This window comes from Pseudonaja textilis, chromosome 2 (assembly GCF_049901715.1).
Source record: "Pseudonaja textilis isolate UNSWEBS1 chromosome 2, rPseTex1.2, whole genome shotgun sequence".
Classification (NCBI taxonomy): Eukaryota; Metazoa; Chordata; class Lepidosauria; order Squamata; family Elapidae; genus Pseudonaja; species Pseudonaja textilis.
The window spans coordinates 127,842,173-127,861,833 of record NC_141991.1 but is presented as its reverse complement, the minus strand read 5'-3'; the positions used below and the strand labels follow the sequence as shown (position 1 = coordinate 127,861,833).

General features: G+C 39.3%; 1 long non-coding RNA gene across 1 annotated transcript in view; it reads left to right on the top strand.

Annotated features, from left to right (window-relative positions):
* The window catches only part of LOC148127071 (uncharacterized), a 67,221-nt gene that overhangs the window by 28,871 nt on the left and 18,689 nt on the right, over window positions 1-19,661 (top strand). The window contains exon 2 of the long non-coding RNA XR_015741899.1: window positions 16,941-17,119. This is a non-coding gene — a long non-coding RNA (uncharacterized LOC148127071). The remainder of the gene's footprint in view (window positions 1-16,940; window positions 17,120-19,661) is intronic.

Below are 19,661 nucleotides of genomic sequence, written 5' to 3'. Positions count from 1 at the left end.
AGATTCTTTACAGTTCGGAGAACCCCCAAATCCCACTCCTGGCTGGCTCCACCCACCCCACCCCTCCCCTCCCAGAAGTCCCCACGCGGCCTATTTTGGATGCAGGTAAGTGCAGGGCATGCACGGAAGTTCGGGGAGGGCGAAACCTGGGCCTTCTGGAAGTTTGGGAAGGCTGAAAATGGGCCCATTTCCAGCTTCCAGAGAGCCTCCGGAGCCCAGGGAGGCCATTTTCGTGGTCTGCTTCCTTCTCACTGCCACTATGTCCACTGCCCAAATGCCACAAAATCAATTAGAAGCCAAGGCACAATTGTCTTTATGAGCAGCTGCCCCTGAAATTCTGAGAAAATGATGGGCCAAATGGTGCTTCCTGCAGCTGGTTGGTCAGACATTGCAAAAAATTGCAATGAATGACTCCCCTCAATCCCATTTTCTTTCTTGCTATCTATGCTACTGCTCCCCCGAAATCCGACTGGCTGTTATTGGCAGGATGGGCGGAAAAGAGATTGCTAAGCCACCAATGCATTATCCCCTCTGATACATAAATATATACCTATATAGGTATGCAAAGAGGAAATAGAAAAAATATTTCTTCTAATTGGAAGATTCCAGATATAAAATTCATCTTCAAATGCAGAAAAATAAATGTGTTCTTCATGCTATTCCACCGGCCTGTGAAACTGGTGGTCCATGATGCGTCATACACAGGCCATGCCCACTCCAGCTCTGCAAAGGCAAAAAAACGTTGCGATACGTCACGTGACGTGATCGAGTTTGACACCCGTGTGCTATTGCGTCACTGGCAGAGAATGTGTATATTTTCAGTCTGTTTTTATTGCTGAGTTTTAGAAGGGTGACGATACCCTTTGGAGATTTGTTAAGTGCCCCAATTCTCCATAGAAGGTCTCCATCTATAGGCTATCAACCTCCCTTTTTCAATGAAAGGGATGAATAAATGTGTAAAAGGAAGTTGTGAGAACTCAAAATTGCACCTAACAATGTTCTGCCTTTTTAAAGGCATACCACTGTTTCACCACTAGCTAACCCCGAGTGTAACAAGGCGGAGGATGTGCAGGTCTGACTAACTCTAAGCCACGCAGAAAGATGCAGAGTTTGTAACTTGACACTCATTCCTGCCGTATTTTGCCCAGCTCAGCCATGTGGTTATATTTTGTTTGCTCTCTTTTGAAAGGAAAGCAGAGCGGGAGTGGGGGAAGAGCAAAGGGACCAGGATGGTTTGGGTCTAATGAAGGAGAAACCAGCACAACAAAACAGATGCCTTCCACTTAATCCAGCCTGTTCCTCTGTAAATCTTCTCCAGAGCTTTGATGTCACCTTGAAACATTCCATATGTTTCCCATAAAATGGGCTGTATTTTTTTTTTAAAAAAACCACTGCCTCACTTAATAACAGAGCTCTGTGTGTTTCATACCACTGACTGACTTTCAGTATCACCTAGGGTTTCCTCAGCTTCTCTCCGCGTAATCTTTGTAACATTTTTTCTACCTTCTGGGGGGCCCCCAAGTACCGATGCCTGTCCTCCCTGCAAACCAGAGATGCTTGTCTAAACCTGTTGTGCGCTCAGCCTGCTGCTTTGATCAAAGGTCTGTGGGTGGGGGAGGGGATCAAAGCTCTAATCCAACACTGGAATTATGAAGGAAATAAAATAAGAAAGACGTTTCTTCCAGTCCCACCTCAAAACCAAACCAAATCTGAAATCAAGTGGAATTGGTTGCTCCTCAGAAACAGACTCAGTCTCAAAGGATTCAAGGATTGATCTTAGAGTAAATAGTTTTCATTTTGCTCATTGAGAATATAAATGTGATGTGCTTTTCAACACTTTTGCCATATGCTAAATAAAGGATCTTGCAGAAGGACCATTGGAATTTGGTCCAAAATCACATGTTTCACCATCTCCGTTCTATAAAAAAATAAGACATTGCTTCATCTATGTCAGACTGTTTGTCCATTTGGGTTTACTTTCCTTCTTCTTCTCCTTAATGATTTGTCGGAGAAATATAGTTTAAAACAGCTGACAGACACCGGCTGGGGAAGGTTATTTAAGTAGGAATATGATACAGAGCAACTTTATTTTTCTTTAGGAAAGCAGAACTTACTGGCTTATGCTGATGGTCGAAAGCTCAGATATGGCATTCTAATGGATTTATTTAAATAATTATTTAAATATTTTTGCCTCCTGTTCTGGAGGGAAATTTACAAGTCACTTTTGTAAAACCTTTCTACATACAAAACAATCTCTCATTCACAAAAGTGAATGAGAGAAAACTGATGAGCGAAAACAATCCTTTCATTTTCAATCACATAAACCTGAAGCCAAATTTATTTGCCTTATTCCATAGAGCAGGGGTGTCAAACTCATGTCATCATGGTGGCGTCACATGATGTATCGGGATTTCCCCCCCACCTTCGCTTAAACCGTGACCAACATGTGAGGCATCTGCCATAGAGCTTAACTATGCAGCCAACATACCTGTGATTCTGTGTCTTAAAAATCCCCCTCTCCCTATAAAAATTCTAATTTGAGTCCCATAGAAATATTGTGGGAAATAGAAAGATCAAGAGCCTAGCAGAGTTTAATTCAAGGATCATCTACATCTTGACAATCTATGCAGATTACAGAGAGATTTAACCCATACCCTGAGCAAGTGTTCTTGTATTTATTCAATTATGTCTTACACCCTTTCCCTGCTTGCTCTCACCTTTCTAACCATAAAACTTAGGAGTGGAAGGTATTATTTTATTTATTTTTATTTTTGTCTGTATATTGATCCTCCTTTAGAGATATTTATCTGGAAAAAAAGTGGACATGTTAAGCATGATAAATAAAAATTGGGGGATCATTATTCTTATTGCAACTTTTTAAATTTTCTGACTGAAACTTATAAACTTTAATTGTCCAAGTGCTCACTTGAACTATGGGCATTACACCCTTAGAAGTCTTTTCTATTTTTTTTAAAGAAGTAATATATTTCCTTCTGATTTCTCAGCTGCCCCACCTGGTTTTTCTAGTGGGAAGAGAGATAAAGGCAGCCCCTCCTCTCTCTTTCTGCCCTTACATATGACAGACTCCAGAATAACATTATCCCCACCCCATATCAGAAGACACTCCTGAGAAGAGGGAGTCATCCCAGCACTAGAAAAGAAATGGCAGACTCTGCTCTGGGATAAATCCAAATGTCTGCCCTCTGTTATTCATGTAAGGAATGGACACACATGCACAAACAGCGCAATGGATCAAATGCCATATTTGGATGCTGGCTTGTTTGTTGCTGTTTTAACATTCCCAATAACCAAAATTCAGCATGCTTACTTTTTTGGCCACGGCACTGTACAGAGGACACTCGAATGCTACTTGAAGAGGTTGTCAGCATCCTAACACCAGGAATGCATTTGACGATGACTAGGTTCCCATATAGACCAAGCCATAATTTGCTTAGCCATGGTTCACCGAATAAATTACTGCTGAATTTGGACTATATGCTGTGACACAAAAACAAACAAAACCAAAACACATTTTTTTTCCTCATGAACAACTAGCTTCACACACAGGCTCCCTTGTCCCCAGGTAAAAGTGTATATTAGTCCATAACAAAGGGGTCTGAACCAGCCTTGGTCCATTTGCAGGCTCTTGAAAATGTTCTGCTGAATTAACTCTAGGCTTTTGCCTTAAAGCCCTTCTCCAACATTAGGGCTAATAGTAAACAAATTCAGGTTCTTTTGAAGCCCTTGGTGAAAAAAATTCCCTTACATTTAGCTGTTGGTTACTAGAATTTGCTGTGTTCTTCTGTTTATTACTTAAGTGCTACCACTTCAATTTAATGCGACCCATGAATCAGAGCCTCCCCAGCCCAGCCTGGCTTTGTGTTATAACTTTTCCCTCCCTCCCTTACCCAAAGTGCATCAGGGCTTTTGCGCTCCCGCATCACTTGCTAATGATCTCCACCGAGCCTGTGACAGGATCCCCTGGAGGGCTGCAGGAGAAGGAGGTTCTCAATCTGGCAGCAATTACAGGAGGGAAAGTTAACTCCCTCCCCAGTTGCTTCAAACATCAATGTGTCAAAACAAAGAACTGAAACATTTCAAACGCCAAATTCAAATGTCACCAGCAATAAGGAGCTACACTTTCAAGCACCACCACCACCAGCAGCAGCACAAAACATGGCTGTGGGCTCTTTTATCCCCCTACCAGCACCTCAGCTTGAATTTGGCTTCCAGAAGATCTGTGAGCATTTTGTCTGTGCAAAGAATGTGGTCAGGCAAACAAGAGTTGGTTCAGTCAAATGGAAATAAAGGAGGTGACTGCCTCTTCATTCATTAGTTCATCATGTGTTCTCCTCTTCCTCGGAACTCTGCCGACTTTCCAGGACCTTTTAAGGAGAGAAATGGGAAAATAGAAGCTCCTAATATCCTGTGTTAGATAACAAATGGCAATCGACAGCAAATAACTTCTGAAATCCACTTTCAAGAGGAAAGCCCGGCTATAAATCATTTCAATATATTAAATCCACCAGAGGCCGCTTGGTGATTTTAAACTGTTTGGTGTCTTGATCTCGTTTGGTGGGAAGGGGGGCATCCAGGAGATAGGTCTGGGGAAAGTCCTGGGCACGGCACCCAAGTCTGTAATTTATCAACAAACTTTAAATTAGACTTGAGGCAGGCAGGCAGGATGGATTGAATAATGTGAGGCAGTTATGATATCGTAAAGGGGACTAATCAAATGTAGATTATTAATGTAACATCGCAGGGTTGGTTCTTCTAATGATTCTTCTTCTCTAGCTTAGCATATTTCTGTAGATGTTCCATCAATTCCTATATCCTTCCAACTTGAGTGCTGATCAAGCTATCTTCTAACACTAGCGGTTCTTGTAAATAAGGAGCATCTTCTAAGCTCTTGGATGTTGGCATGTCTTCGGTATAGAAAATTTCATCTACTCCTTCCATCTTTGTTTGATCATCTTTCAGTTACTATCTGTCTATTGGCATCCTTTAGCACATCACAGTTGGACCCTCTTTCCAACTCTGGGATTCTTTCAGAAGCCTTTCCTTGTTTTTCTACATCTGTTTGCATCTCCAGTGTCTTTATACATGTCATTGTAATACTGCTTGTTGTCTCTTCTAACAGCTCTATGAAATTATTAAGTTCCCTCCTGAGAGTTTTGTACTATAACAGTTTTTCTACCTCCTTGTGCCACTAATATGATCAATGCAATAAAGTAGTGGTATAGTTACTCCAGGAACCACTGCAAAGAAGTAGCAACCTCTAAGGAGTGTCCCACTCTGTCTTGAGTAAGTGCAGTGTATTTGTTGAGGGAAAAAAAGAGAAACAAATCTTAAACACCTCATATATTTTCAGGAAAAAAATTCAACTCCCTCTGCCTTAAATGAAACAGCCGAGTTATGCTGAGGCATTTTATTAAAAAACAGATATAAATCTGCCAGAACAAAAATCTGCCTGCAAAGTGGCAATAAAAGGATCAGATTTATATCAGTCTGTCTGTCTATAACCTGGTGCTGGTCTAATGTTTTAGACTACAAGTTCTATAAACCATTGCCATTAATCATGGCAGCAAGAGCTGATTGGTCTTGAAATAAAAGATATTTGAAGGGCATTAGATGTCCTACCACTGTGCTACATTTTGGTTATCAGTTGATGGTCTGGACTTAACACTGTCCAACTATTTACAAAGTCTGCACTACTATTACTATTAACCTTCTCATCACTCCTTATCACCCTTCCCCCCCACTTGTGACTGTATGACTGTAACTGTGTCGCTTGCATCCTTACAATCTATATTGACTGTTTCCTAGTATGATTTGATTGCTCATTGTACTCTATGACTATTATTAAGTCTTGTACCTTATGATTCTTGACTCTTGACGAATGTATCTTTTCTTTTATGTATACTGAGAGCATTTGAATCAAGACAAAATCCTTGTGTATCCAATCACACTTGGCCAAAAAAGAATTCTATTCTACTCCAAAAGTAAATTATCTTTGTTTTACTCTTAATTGCACAAAGGAGGGCCCGAGAGCTTTCCATATCATTCTTCTGTGGACTGAAAGACACCTTATTTTCTACCCAACTGTTTAGCTTCTCTGAAAAGATCTTCTTGGTAAATCTTGGTAGAGCATTCTGTATGTCCTTTTCCCAAGTGTTTTGGCTAAACTGAAATAATACATATGCTTGTTAGAGGGACTTGTTATATGCATTGCTATTAAGACAATTCATTATCCAAAAGAAGGGAAATATTCCCACAAATGTTAATTTATATCTAGGTCATATTTGGAAATAGTAAACTGAAATTTCTTTCCAAAGTTCCATTTACTATAGCTGAAATAGATATGCAAAGCATCATATGAATGATACCTGTTTTTGTTTGCCATAGGTCTGTGGAGAGTCGGGAAGATGAACTTGATAGAAATATGCAAGAACTACTAACTAGGATAAAGGAGTTGAAATATTTTTAAATCCTGAGAAATGAAGAAGCAGCTCAGGTAGGTGTCCCCTGATTCAGGGAAGGAGGATGAGGTAGATCTGCAAGACTGTTGTCATTCCTGCTAAGTAAATCAGGCCATGAAATCATCCACAGGAATGCTATAATTATTTTGGTGATAATCTTACAAATCTGACTTACTCCCTGAGTTCTAGCATTTTACCACTAATATTTTCTTCCTTACTCTCTACAGCATCAATGAGCCAATCTAAAGCCTTTATTCTGCCTTTTTTGGTCTTCCTTAAACCAGTCTTGGAGTGAGCAGCCTTTTTAACAATTGACTTCCCTTTGCTACCTGGAAACCACACGTCCACATGATATGTTTGATGGAGAGGAAGACTACAGTGGATGAGGCTGTGTGGTGCAAAATGGGAGTGGTTCCCTCATGTGTGTGGATAGGACTTTCTTTTCCAGTTTGGGGTCATGGAGCTGCAGGTTATCTTTCTTTTGAAACTCGTTAAAGTTCTCTGAAGTGTGTGCTTTCCTCTTAAAACAGGAGGCAATTATTCTACTGATTTTTGAAATTTCAGGGGTGAATCTTGGAGAGGCCTCATGAAAAATGGACTTAGAAGTTTTATGCAGCCTTGAGGCCACAACTGGTTTATTCTTGTCCCTTAACAATACATTTTTCAAAAAACTCAGGGAGTTGATCCATGCAGAACTTGGTACTTAAGAGTGGCCCAATAAGGTAACAAACCTGCACAAATGTTTAGCATGTAAGTGAAAGCAACTGGAACAGTTTTTCAATCTTAGCAATTCCAAAAGGTATGGACTCCAACCTGTATGACCCATTGCCACTTCCCTATGGCACTGAATTATGCAAAATGTGAATTATGTACTTAGCAAAATAAATGTGAGGTAATTATATTCAAAATTTATATTTTAGCATACTTTATTATTGATGTGATCAAACAAGTCAGTCATCTCAGTAGAATGCATTCATGGAGCTAGTCCCACCCACCTCTTCTACTTATGTTTCCCTCCTTTTTTATGTTTCAAATCAGTGTGTTGATGTGCAGTTTTCTTGATAAGGATTTTCACAAGTGGTTTGCCCTTGCTTCTTTCTTAGGGCTAAGGGAGAAGGACTGGCCAAGAATCACCCAGCTGGCTTTGCCTACAATAGGACTCAAACTGATGGTCTCTGGGTTTCTAGCTTGATAACTTAACCAGTATATGAAATTGGCTTTCTTTCCTTCTTAAATACTACTCTTAAAAAGCACTATTTAAATATCATTATTAGGCTAAAGTACACACTCCTGTTGATATTTTTCCTTTAATTTTTTTATATTTATAATGAAAGGCCCTAAACTGGTATCTTTGACCTGTGCTGAAGGACGGAGAACTAATGTGGGGGGATGACTATTGTTAATATATAAGGGAACACTCAGGGGTGGGATGCAAATATTTTTACTACTGGTTCTGTGGGTGTGGCTAGGTGGTCGTGGCCATGTGACTGGGTGAGTGTGGCTTCTTCTTTTTTGCAGACACCCCCCCGCACTCCATTTTTAGGCCTCCTGGAACTCAGGGAAACCTCCTGGGGGGCGTTTTTGCTCCCAGGAGGCTTCCCTAAGGCCCAGGAGGCAAAAAAATGAGTGCGGGGGGGCACGCAACACCCCCCCATGCACCCCTTTTTGCCTCCTGGGAGCAAAAACGCCACCCCAGGAGGCTTCCCTGAGGCCCAGGAGGCCTAAAAATGGAGCGCGGGTGTGTGTGTGTGTCTGCTATTCTTGTGTAAAAATGTACCATTTTGGGTTGATGCGATACATATTGGGAGGAGGGGGATGGAAATAAAACATTCAAATGATGGGAAGATAAAGAGCGATGATAGAAGTGCCTTGTGTTTGAGAGACATAGCTAGCTAACATCTACCAAACTGAGAGCTTCAAGAAGATTTAATGGAATTAGTAATAATTGTAGGTATTTATAACTTCCCTGAAATGCTAATTGTGTTGGTGAAATATTATGGTTTTCTCATGTGGAAGGTGTGTAAATTTATGCTAAATCTTCCTTCCTTCCTTGTTTCTAGTTTATCCATAGTCATATTTATGTGCGAGATTAATGCATGCATTTTAAAAATGATTTTATAGACAATATTTAGTAAAGCAGAAGATTAGTGGCCGTCTACAGGCTTTCAGTTTAGACATCTGGCAACCATAAACTATCCTCCATTTGGCAGTTTACTGGATGAAGAGAAAAGAGAAAGGTTATTAGAAAGAGAAGGGAGTGTCAAGGAGACAAGCAGATGTTATTATCCACTTTTGGCCTCTCCGATAGATTAACGCTGATAGAATGGAGCTGTTTTTATAGTAAAAGTGTTCTTCACCTTGTAATAAAAGCTCCTGCTGGTATTAGGAGTATGGTACATACTGCTCATAAATACATTGGTCTTGGTAGGGGACACAGCAGGTGGCAGCACTTAGCTGACCTTAGCTAATCTTAACCTGAAGATGGTCAACCTCTGGTTAGTTCTTACCAGGAAGGCCTAAAGCTAAATGCTGTATGGGGAAGCTGAAGGAAAAACAATCTGGAGAAAAATCATGGGAAACATTTTGCATTGCTGTCAGGACTACAAGGAATTGCCCATATAGTTACCAGAAGTTGGGTTCAATTCCAAGTAGATTTTAGTAGCAGGAGGACTTATATCTCCCTCTTAACTGCTAAATACATTGAATGCTGAGAAACATAGACTTTACAATGCATGTATTTAGAGCATTCCCTGATTTGGCCAAAGTATTGTTATCTCCAACAGATAACAGATAATCAGAGTTGGAAGGGATCTTGTAGGTCATCTAGTCTAACCCCAAGCGGGAGACCCTACACCATTTCTGACAAATGGCAGTCCAATCTCTTCTTGAAAGTCTCAACTGATGGCGCTCTCACAACTTCCGAGGGCAAGCTGTTCCATTGGTTGATTGTTCTCATTGTCAGAAAGTTTCTCCTTATTTCCAGGTTAAATCTCTCCTTGTTCAGTTTCCATTCATTATTCCTTGTCTGGCCTACAAGCGCTTTAGAAAACAGCTTGACTCCTTCCTCTCTGTGGCAGCCCCTCAAATATTGGAAGACTGCTATCATGTCTCCCCTGGTCCTTCTCTTTACTAGACTATCCAAGCCCAGTTCCTATAACCGTTCTTCATATGTTTTAGTCTCCAGTCCCCTAATCATCCTGGTTCTTCTCTGTACTTTTTCTAGAGCCTCAACATCTTTTTTGTAATGTGGTGAACAAAACTGGATGCAGTACTCTAGGTGTGGTCTTACTAAGGCTTTATAGTGTGGTATTAGTACCTTGCTTATTCTTATAATATTGTCCTTATTCTTATAATAATGATATCGGTCATTAGGCCTGGATGGATCCATGGGACTAGTGAAATCCTGAGATGGCTTCACTACGGAGGTTGATATTCTCCCTTGTACCATGTGTTTTTTAAAAATTTATTAAATAATGATTGTTTATATATACTTATTGTTTGAATTACAGTTGTAGGCTGTGCAGAATCACTTTTTGTGAGATGGGCAGGCATATACATTTAATCAACCAACAAACAAATACCATTTAAGTTTTTGATCTGAAGAATACTTTAATATTTGTTTCTGAATATTCTAGAGCAGGGCTGTCAAACTCCCGGCCCACGGGCCAGATGCATCACACGCTGACCACAGCCACGCCCAGTTTAGCAAAGGGAGAAAAAGTCCTGATACGTCATGTGATGCTGCTGTGACATGTGAGTTTGACACCCCTGTTCTAGAGTTTGGGAAGCTTGAATTTAAGAACAGGTGTATTAACTTTGAACTTTTTTGCTTGAAAGTTCTGTATGTATCTATGATTCCTGGTTGGAATCATGCTGGCTCCTGTCTGCCTTTGCTACTAGAGCATTTTTCATTATCCTCCAAAAGAAATCCAGTGCCACGCATTTTGTACCAGCCTCGTAGGTATTTTTAGAAGCTCAACTAGACAAATCAGCCTTGCTAGGGATTGTCAAGAATTACTCTCCCTTGGATCTCTGAGCATTCTGCCCTACTTGGCCTTGGCAAACTTCAAAAGTAGTTTGGGAAAGATATGATCCCTACAACTTACACCAAGTACTATGTGCAGCAGCAAACAATAGGGTCACATTTTATTTTCAGAACAACCAGGGTAAAATGAGAAACAGATAGTGGATATATATCCCCCAAAGGGCCTTCATTTCTGGAGAAACTAACAATAATAGAAGAAGCCAAGTGAGACTAATGGCGCAAAGAGTCCATGATCTGAAAACTTTCTTTTTTCTTGTCCCTATCAACTGAGCTTTTGCTACACTTGATGACATAAAATAGAACTTAGTTGGAGTGTAGATGTGTAGGAGCAAGCATGACAGAATGCAATGGTTAGAATACAGTATTGCAGGCTACTTCTGCTGACTGCCAACTGCCTGGAATTTGGCAGTTCAAATCTCACCAGGCTCAAGGTTGACTCAGCCTTCCATCCTTCTGAAGTGGGTAAAATGAGGACCCAGATTATTGGGGGCGATGGGCTGACTCTGTAAAACTGCTTAGAGAGGGCTGTAAAGCACTGTGAAGCGGTATGTAAGTCTAAGTGATATTGCTAAGTGTTATAATACAATCCCATGGGCAAACATGCTTTGTACAGTTACATTCTGAAACAACTGGAATTCCCAAAGAGTCTTGAAAGATAGCCAAATGAGGATCATAACTGCAATAAGGCTAAACTAGATGCAGTGATTTGGGATTATGAATGGCCTCCTCTTAGGTGCAGGGCAGAATTAAGGGTTTGGATAGCATTTCCTTTTATAGGCTGCACAGATCCATTTGCTCAAGCTTTGTTAACAGGCAGACAGCAGAAGACCAGTGCCTCTTTTCACTCCTAGAAAAGTAGTTAAAGATTCCTTTGCTTAAGCCATTGCTCAAGATCTGAGATAAGAAAGGAAGAAAATGTTGGGACTAGATAAAAGAGGAACAGAAGGGAAATGCCTACTACTCAGATTAAACCCTTTTGTACTCTGAGGGCCTAAAACCAGCCTTCCTCCATCTGACAAACTCCAGATGTGCTGAAGTCTCCACTCCCCACACTAGCATGACCAGTGATATTATGGGAATTGAAGCCCAACATGTCAAAGGAATACCGATTGGGGAAATTTTGCTCCAAAACAGAATAAGATAAAATGTGTCTTTGTTCTATAATTCCGTCAAATATTTTTTTTTCTATACATATTGAGCTATGGCTGCTACGTTATCTGGTGTGAACATGTCCTGCCTGCTGCTGATTAAAGGCTAAGTGATAATTTCCCCAGTTCACACTCATTTGGATATGATGAATAGCACTTCAGTAGAATTACTCATAGGTTGCTATTAATAGACAGTAAGGCTTTACGGCCTTCTACTGCATGATTACTACTTGTTTTAAGTCCCAAAGGAAACTTGGAACTTGGGATGATTTGGCACTATGGGCTTTGGGGCTGCAGTTGAGGGAGGGTTTTTTGTTTGTCTACTCATGTGTTTAGCCATTTGGCTAAAGCGAGGCTGTACAATTTACAGTCTTCCGTGTAAAACTGAGCATGATCAATCTGAGGGATCATGTAAGGCAGGTGTCATGATTCCAGCAATCGCTTTAATTAAATCATGATTCTTGAGGCAAACTTCAAAAAACTTCAAAGGATTAATTAGAGGCCACCTACCGGCACTGCTCCCCTCCCAGAACGAGATTCTCCAATTGAGCACGTTCACAGGCTGAGTGTCATCATTCACATTCTCTAATAAAAAATATATTCACGGGCAAAAGCTCTGGTATTTTAGTTGCAATCTTTTAAAGATAAGAGTTGGAACGTACTTTTGCTTTTAAACTGCTGCATTGCTCTTCCAGGTTTCCTTTCTTCCCCCACCCCTTTTTTATGGCAACTACTAACACAGGCATAGGAATGTTTTATGAGTTGACAGCAGGGCTGTCAAACTCGCAGCTCATGGGCTGGATGCATCAAGCGCCGACCATGCTCACGCCTGGTTTAGCAAAGGGGGGGAAAGGTCATGATATGTCATGTGACACTGCCGTGATGATGCGAGTTCGACACCCCTGATGTAAGGGATAATTTACCCCATCCTAAGATCAACTGATTCTATACAGTAGATCTAAGGCAGGGGTGGCCACCAGCAATATACAACACCGTGCTCTCAAACTGCTGTTATTTTTAAAGCAAAAACTAAGCCTACCCATTTTATTAAAATAATGAAAAAATGTGGTCACACAAAGCTGACTTGACCCTGGTCTACAATGTAGTCTCAGAATTACAATACAATATTTTCCACTGAAAACTTCATAGTAGTAGACTGATTTCGAGACAGTCTGCCAGTATAATCAAGGCACAGCCCAATCTATCCAGGATTTTCCCGTTTCTGTGTTCCAGTTTGGCATCCGGATGGTTTATAAAAAAAATCTTAATACTTAGGAAAGGTTTTTCGATTAAAGTACCATCCCTAAGTATCTCTCAAAACTTCAGTGTATTTAGGCATGCATGCTCACATACAGATGTTCTATTTTGTTGCCCTAGTCCCTGGCCTGACTAAAGGGAAGGGGGACTGGGAGGGCATTGGTGGTGATCAATTATTCAGGAAGCAGCTCCCTTGGTCAGGATCCAGCCTTTGGGATGTCTGGAGTTTTTAACCGTAGTTTAACTGCTTGAAAAGTATAGTAAGTTTAATAAAGCCATTTCTACTGCTTAGCAATGAGAATGTCAGGAAAAAAAACATTCTGGGACTCTGTACTCAGGAATTCACACAGAAAACAAGCAAATTTCCTTCCTTCCTTCCTTCCTTCCTTCCTTCCTCCCTCCCTCCCTCCCTCCCTCCCTCTTAAAAAGACTGAGAAAGAAAAAAAGCTCTCCTAACCACATTGTTTCCTGAATGAGGACTTTCAAATCTAGCGAAATGGAGCCACTTTAAAATTACAGGGAGACAAAATTATCTGTTCATGAAATAGCTTCAACCATAGGTGGGATTAGATAGGGGGAAAAAACCAATTATGGAGTAGAATATAAGATTATTTCCTGAACCACCATTATTCCCCTCAACTCCCTAGGTTGCTTTCTACAATCTGCTCTAGTTCCCTGTGTGCTTTCTTTCATCCTATCTTATGTGAGAACATCTGCAAATAAAGCAGTAGGCTACACTCACCCACCATATTTCTTTTCATGAATGCATTTCTGGGTGCCATGTAGGTCCCAGAAGTGTTATTAATAATAAAGATAACTGCAGGAAGCTGAGATACCAGCTAATTTTTTTAACAGAAGGTTTACCCAAAAGTAAAATGAAATAAAATAAGGTGGCACAGGTAGCCTGGTAGATCATAGAAAAAAAATCTATGTTTTAAAATAAAATGAAAATTTTTACAAAAAAAAGTCTATGCCAATAAATCTGCCAATCTTGACAGATTCAATGCATTCTTTACTATTGTATTCCATCTGAACCTCTGACTGACTGCCATCATCACCTTCATCTACACAAATCTTCTTCACATCCTGCTTTTATCATTTAATATATTTAATTTGTATAGAAAAGTGTTGCAAATAAAGATCATAAAATTTGGTATTGAAAATTTTCAGAAATGTTGGACCACAGCTTCCACTTACTATCTTTGCCCATAACTAGATTGATGGGAACTTAAGTTCAAAACATCTGGAACTCACCAGCTGCTGATGTCTATATGTAATCGATATTCATCCATAAAAGATAATCTAGGCTCTTAATAGAAAGCCCTATTGCTTTTCATTGGCAAACACGGTATAAGATATCATGTAGCTTGTCAGACACAGAAACAGACAATCTGGATACATTTTACAGCAACATCTAAGTCCAGAATTACATTTTTCTTTCCTCTTATCCCTTCTTATGCTCCCATTTTTCTTCTAGATGTGGACGGCCTTTTGGATTTCACAAAAGTGGATGGATGACTTGGTTACATTAAATTCATTCACCCATCCCCTACAAATGGAGGCTTTGGTAGTGAGCATAAGATTAATGAATAGGTGCTGGCTAAAATCTTGTGAAACAGGATGATTGATGGCTAGAATCTGAAGTTGCACCAGCCTCGTCATTAAAGCTCAATTTCTGCAGCAAATTAATAATGCCTATTAAAATGGATTGATTGTTCTTGTCAGAGATTTTTCTCCCTTGCTCCCCTCTGCTCCCTTATCAATGGTCCATTAAGTGAACTTCCCAACTCATTTGTGTCAGGACCAAACAATCTGCTTCTCTTTCTGGTCTCAGAAGATTTTTGGTTCAAGGGATTGATAACACCCTTGCTCATCAATAGGTCTCCATGTGAAAGGGTCTATGGGATTTGCAATAATCAACTATCAATAGTTCTTCTCCCCATACCATTACTTATTCCTCATGGCAATGAACTCTCTGTGGTAAGTTAATGCTGCTGCCCTGCTAAATCCACAGGATTATGTGAATTTGCAATCTACAGGCTTTTAAATGAATTAATCTACCATTTGCACTTTTACGTTAATGTGTATGTGAGTGCACACTCACACTCAGCAGAATGAACTGCTGCTCATTCATATAATTTTAATTTATCTTAGATTTGAGTTGAAAATCATGTTGTGGGCTGCCTTTTTTTTTAATTAATAAAACATCCATAGCAGAAGGTATGAATGAAAGAAGCCTTTCAAGTAAAATAATTTAGGAAAGCTGGATTTACCCTCTGCCTGCTAGGAAACTCTTGTTGACTTTTATGAGAGGAAGAAAGATGCAAAGTCAACATCTGGGATCCAAAATCTTTCCCTTGTATGTCGTATCTGTGCTTGTAAAAATGATTAGATTAGATAAAGATGACAACCCTGGTTATCAAAAGCAAATTCTGTTCTAAAATAGATGTGAAACTAAAGTCCTAACTAAAATTTTGAGTTTGTCCTTAATTAATTCTGGCAATTAACAATTGGCAGCTCAAAATGACTCCAAAGGAAAATGCAATGCTATTCTCGTTGTGCTCACAGGTTAAATACTGTATGTTTGTCCAAGATCATTAAATTCTTGAGTTCTTGTGACATGATGGTAGATTGGATCTGAGTGTAGAGTGCTGGTTTTGTCTAATACATATTAACTGGATGGCCTTGGGCAAATCTACCTCTTTTGTTTGATGTTCCCACTTTACACACATTCATTCTCTTGTTATCTTTAGTTACTTGTTTTTTTGTTGTTGTTGATTGGTACTTCCCTTTCTTTACTGTGTTTTGTTGAAGTTGAGATTTTGAGATGCTCTAGACAGAAATTTGCCTGACGTGGTATAAAGAGAATTGTGATTTCTCCACTCCAAAATGAATGGCCAAATTGCCCACATGCATTTGCCCAAATATTAACTGAAATCACACATTACACCAATGATTGCATATTTTCTTTTGGCATTGGCTTAGAATTCTCTGAGAATTCAGCTATTCTAATATTGCTTATTGAATTTTGTGAATTCAACCAATTGTGATCTATTCAACGAATAATAATCAAACCATTAACCTTAAATTAATATGTGACCCAACTATTTTCTGAAGTGCATGTTTTACTGAAATATTTTTTATATGCCTTTGAAATTGGATAATGAGCCTATTATTCTTCAAATGAGATTCCTGCTTTTTACAGGAGGATTGATCAGGAAAAAATAACTTGTGCATTTTCTTTATTTCCCCCTTTTAAAGTTTACAATGGAGAATCTTGGATAATGTTCTGTTCTTTGCATTTCTGACATTTTCCCAGAAAAAGGGTATGAAAAAAATTTCGAATATTTAATTAGTATTCCTAATGATCAGAGATGCCAACTTTCAGAATAAAAGAACAAATGTTTTCTGTTTGGAGATAAGATATGTGAGAGTTTGCATCTCTACCTCTGCAAGATAGAACAGACTACTTGATCTTATTTATCACAATCCCATTGTTCAAAGCCTTAAGATGAGAAGGTCTATTTCACATACAACCCTCCCCTGTGGAACACTTAATGGCTTTTGATAGATTTTGTATAGTTGATGAATTTATATAATTCTAGGGCATGTTGGGGAGAAGTAGTTCTTTGGTTTAATTGAATCTGTGGGCAAACTATTTCACTGAATAACTTTACTCTGATTAGAGAAAGAGAAAATGGATTATTACCATGTACACAACAATGTAGAATCACAGAATCCGGTTCTTTAGCTGATGCTGTCCTTTATACATATAGATTCTTCCCAAGATCTGAAGTAAACCAATTTATTATTATTATTATCCCATCTTTCTTCATAAACAAGTCAAAGTGGTGAACATACCTAATTGATTAATTCATGAATACCTAAATGATTGACTAATTAGCTAAGATCTATTAATTGATCTTATAATTGTATCATCCTTTGGAAAAAGAAGTGAAACTGACTGTTACTTTGCTGCAAGCTTTCTCACTTGAACTCTAATCCTTACAGGCCATGATCCATAATCCTCACGGCATCTTGTTGAGTTACTGTGCATCAAAATCTGTGTGTGGCCAGTGCCATTCTCTCTTGTTCCTGTTTAAGATTAGGAGAGGAATAAATGTCCTTATGGGGCCATAACTGAGCATCTGGTACGGCATGATCATAGCCTCCAACAGCTGACATAACAGGTAAAGAAATTTATTCTACAGCCAACAGGGCATCTGTCTTTTTTACTGGGGAATGCTGGTGACAGAACTGTTTCTCATTGGCCTCAGCAGGTGGGCGAGAGGGGGGGGTACCTCAAATGCATCAGATAACCTTTAAAAGTCTTGTCCCTTCAAGAAGAATTCACATTAGCTTATGCTTATAACAAGGGCTCTACTCCTAAAACTTTAATCTGTTGAAAAGTATTTCAGCTAACCTGAAATAGTCCAGGTAGCTCTCCATGCAGTAACTGTTTCAAAGATTGCTAATTAGTTCATTATGATTTATTTCATCTGTTTGACAAGAAATATAGGGATACATTTTTGAAAGGTTGCAAATCAACTTTAAAAGTATAACTGTTTGTTTCACTGGATTTTTTTTAATGTGCCTTATGGATAAAGATTTTAAGACTCAAAACTGACATTATGTTGTGCTGGTTAAAAGGTAGCTTGTAATAGAACGAATTAAGGGTCAATTAATCAATTGATTGCTAGTGAATGTTTCTAAGGAAAAAAGGAAGGAAGGAAGGAAGGAAGGAAGGAAGGAAGGAAGAAAGAAAGAAAGAAAGAAAGAAAGAAAGAAAGAAAGAAAGAAAGAAAGAAAGAAAGAAAGAAAGAAAGAAAGAAAGGAAGGAAGGAAGGAAGAAAGAAAGAAAGAAAGAAAGAAAGAAAGAAAGAAAGAAAGAAAGAAAGAAAGAAAGAAAGAAAGAAAATATGAGGCTATTAGAAATTCAATAAGATGAATATTTCAAAATAACTAGTTATGAGGATGTCAAATCTGAATAACAAGACTATTTCAAGATAAAAACCTTTGATCTACTTTAAACAATGTCCACTGCTTCACACTCCAGTCATGATAAGTTGCCAAGAGAATTTTATAGCACATGCTATAAACTTTTTTCTCAGAGCCAAAACATTGACACACTCCTGTTTCTACACTTCATTTACAAAGCTTATCTGAAATCATTTTCTCTCTCTCTGTCTTTCTCACACACACACATGCACACACAAAGAAACATTCACAGAGACAGAAAGAATGAGAATCTCCTTTCACATACTTGCTGTGAAACAAATGTAGACCATCAATTCCTTGGAGGAAGAATAATAGATCAACATGAATTATTAGAACTAAGTAAGGGAGTACAGGAACAAGCATGGTTTTAGGGTTTGTTTCATTTGTTTATTAAGGCACCACACAGATTATGCCTTTGAATCATTTTCAGTCAGAAAACGAAAGCCTTGCACTTGGTGCTAATTTTGCTGTAAGGACAACACATTTCCATTCTTAATAATGAATGAAACAGCTCTTACTGAGAGCTATTCTTTAAGAAGACGAAACTTGGTAGGATTTCTTCCAATGCATAACCTCCACCTTGTTCTTCATCCGTCTAGTAATAGCTGGGCAATTGCAAAACTGACATCCAAGCTTAGCATCACATACTGACAAAAATTGGCATGCACTAATAAAGAACCTGTGTTAGGAGCTTACAAGTCCCAAACTAGCCAGGGTTGCAAATGGATAATAAGAACAGAACCAGGAAGAGTCCATTCACACCAAGTTCGTGAGGTGGGCTAGTTACTGTCTCCCAGTCCAATCTACCCTGTTGGTTTGAATGGATAAAATGGGATGAGGGAGGACCACGGAGGATATTTTAGCTTCTAAGAAACTAGCACAAAAATGTAATAAATAAATATAATTCCTGAACTCACTATTGGACACAGGTAGGCTACCACATCTTTATCTTCATCTGTAGCTGTGTAAAAATATGGAGACAATATACTTAAAGGTCTTAGAACATTCTGGTGTGCTATCTGAATGGTGATTAGTCATTGTCTAGATGAGATGCGTGGCACATAAATCTAAATAAATAAATAAAAATGCAAATACAAATAAAACAACACAGTGTTGGAATTTGAACATGCATGGAGAATGCTTCTAGTCCTGAGGGCACAACTGGATTTTCTGGCAGTGCTGCCATTCTGGTGCAGTTCTAGGTATCGGTCTTGCCTGCCCATTATCCATCTCTCACTTCTGTTTACCTGCACATTTCCTGGGCCCTGGCAGTCTGGATACTTTCATGCACAAGTGTAGCACTCTTGAAAAAAAAAATGCACTTGACCTATGTTCAAAAGTAGCTTGACAGATCACAGGCACGGAACATCTCTGTGCTGGCAGTCTCTGTCTTTCAAGGACCAGGGCACTCTGTGTATCCACCTAGATTTGCTGAGTCCCACTCCTCTCTGCATGAAAGTGATAGTTGTTTGTTTTCCTACCAGCAGTTGATACTTGGGCGGGGGGAGGGAGAGGGGGAGGGAAATGAAGTCGGATGAAATCCACCACTTACTTTCTTTAACTTTCTCCTTGCTCAAACAGTAAAGGCAGCGCCACTCACCAACTTCACCGGTTTAAAAAGGGACACAATAATTGGGGCAGCAAATTTAATGCCAGCAGATTTTTTTTCCTCTGGCTCAAAAACTGGTGGATGGCACTTTAATATAGGCAGGCTAAGGGTTTGGTTCACAGGAG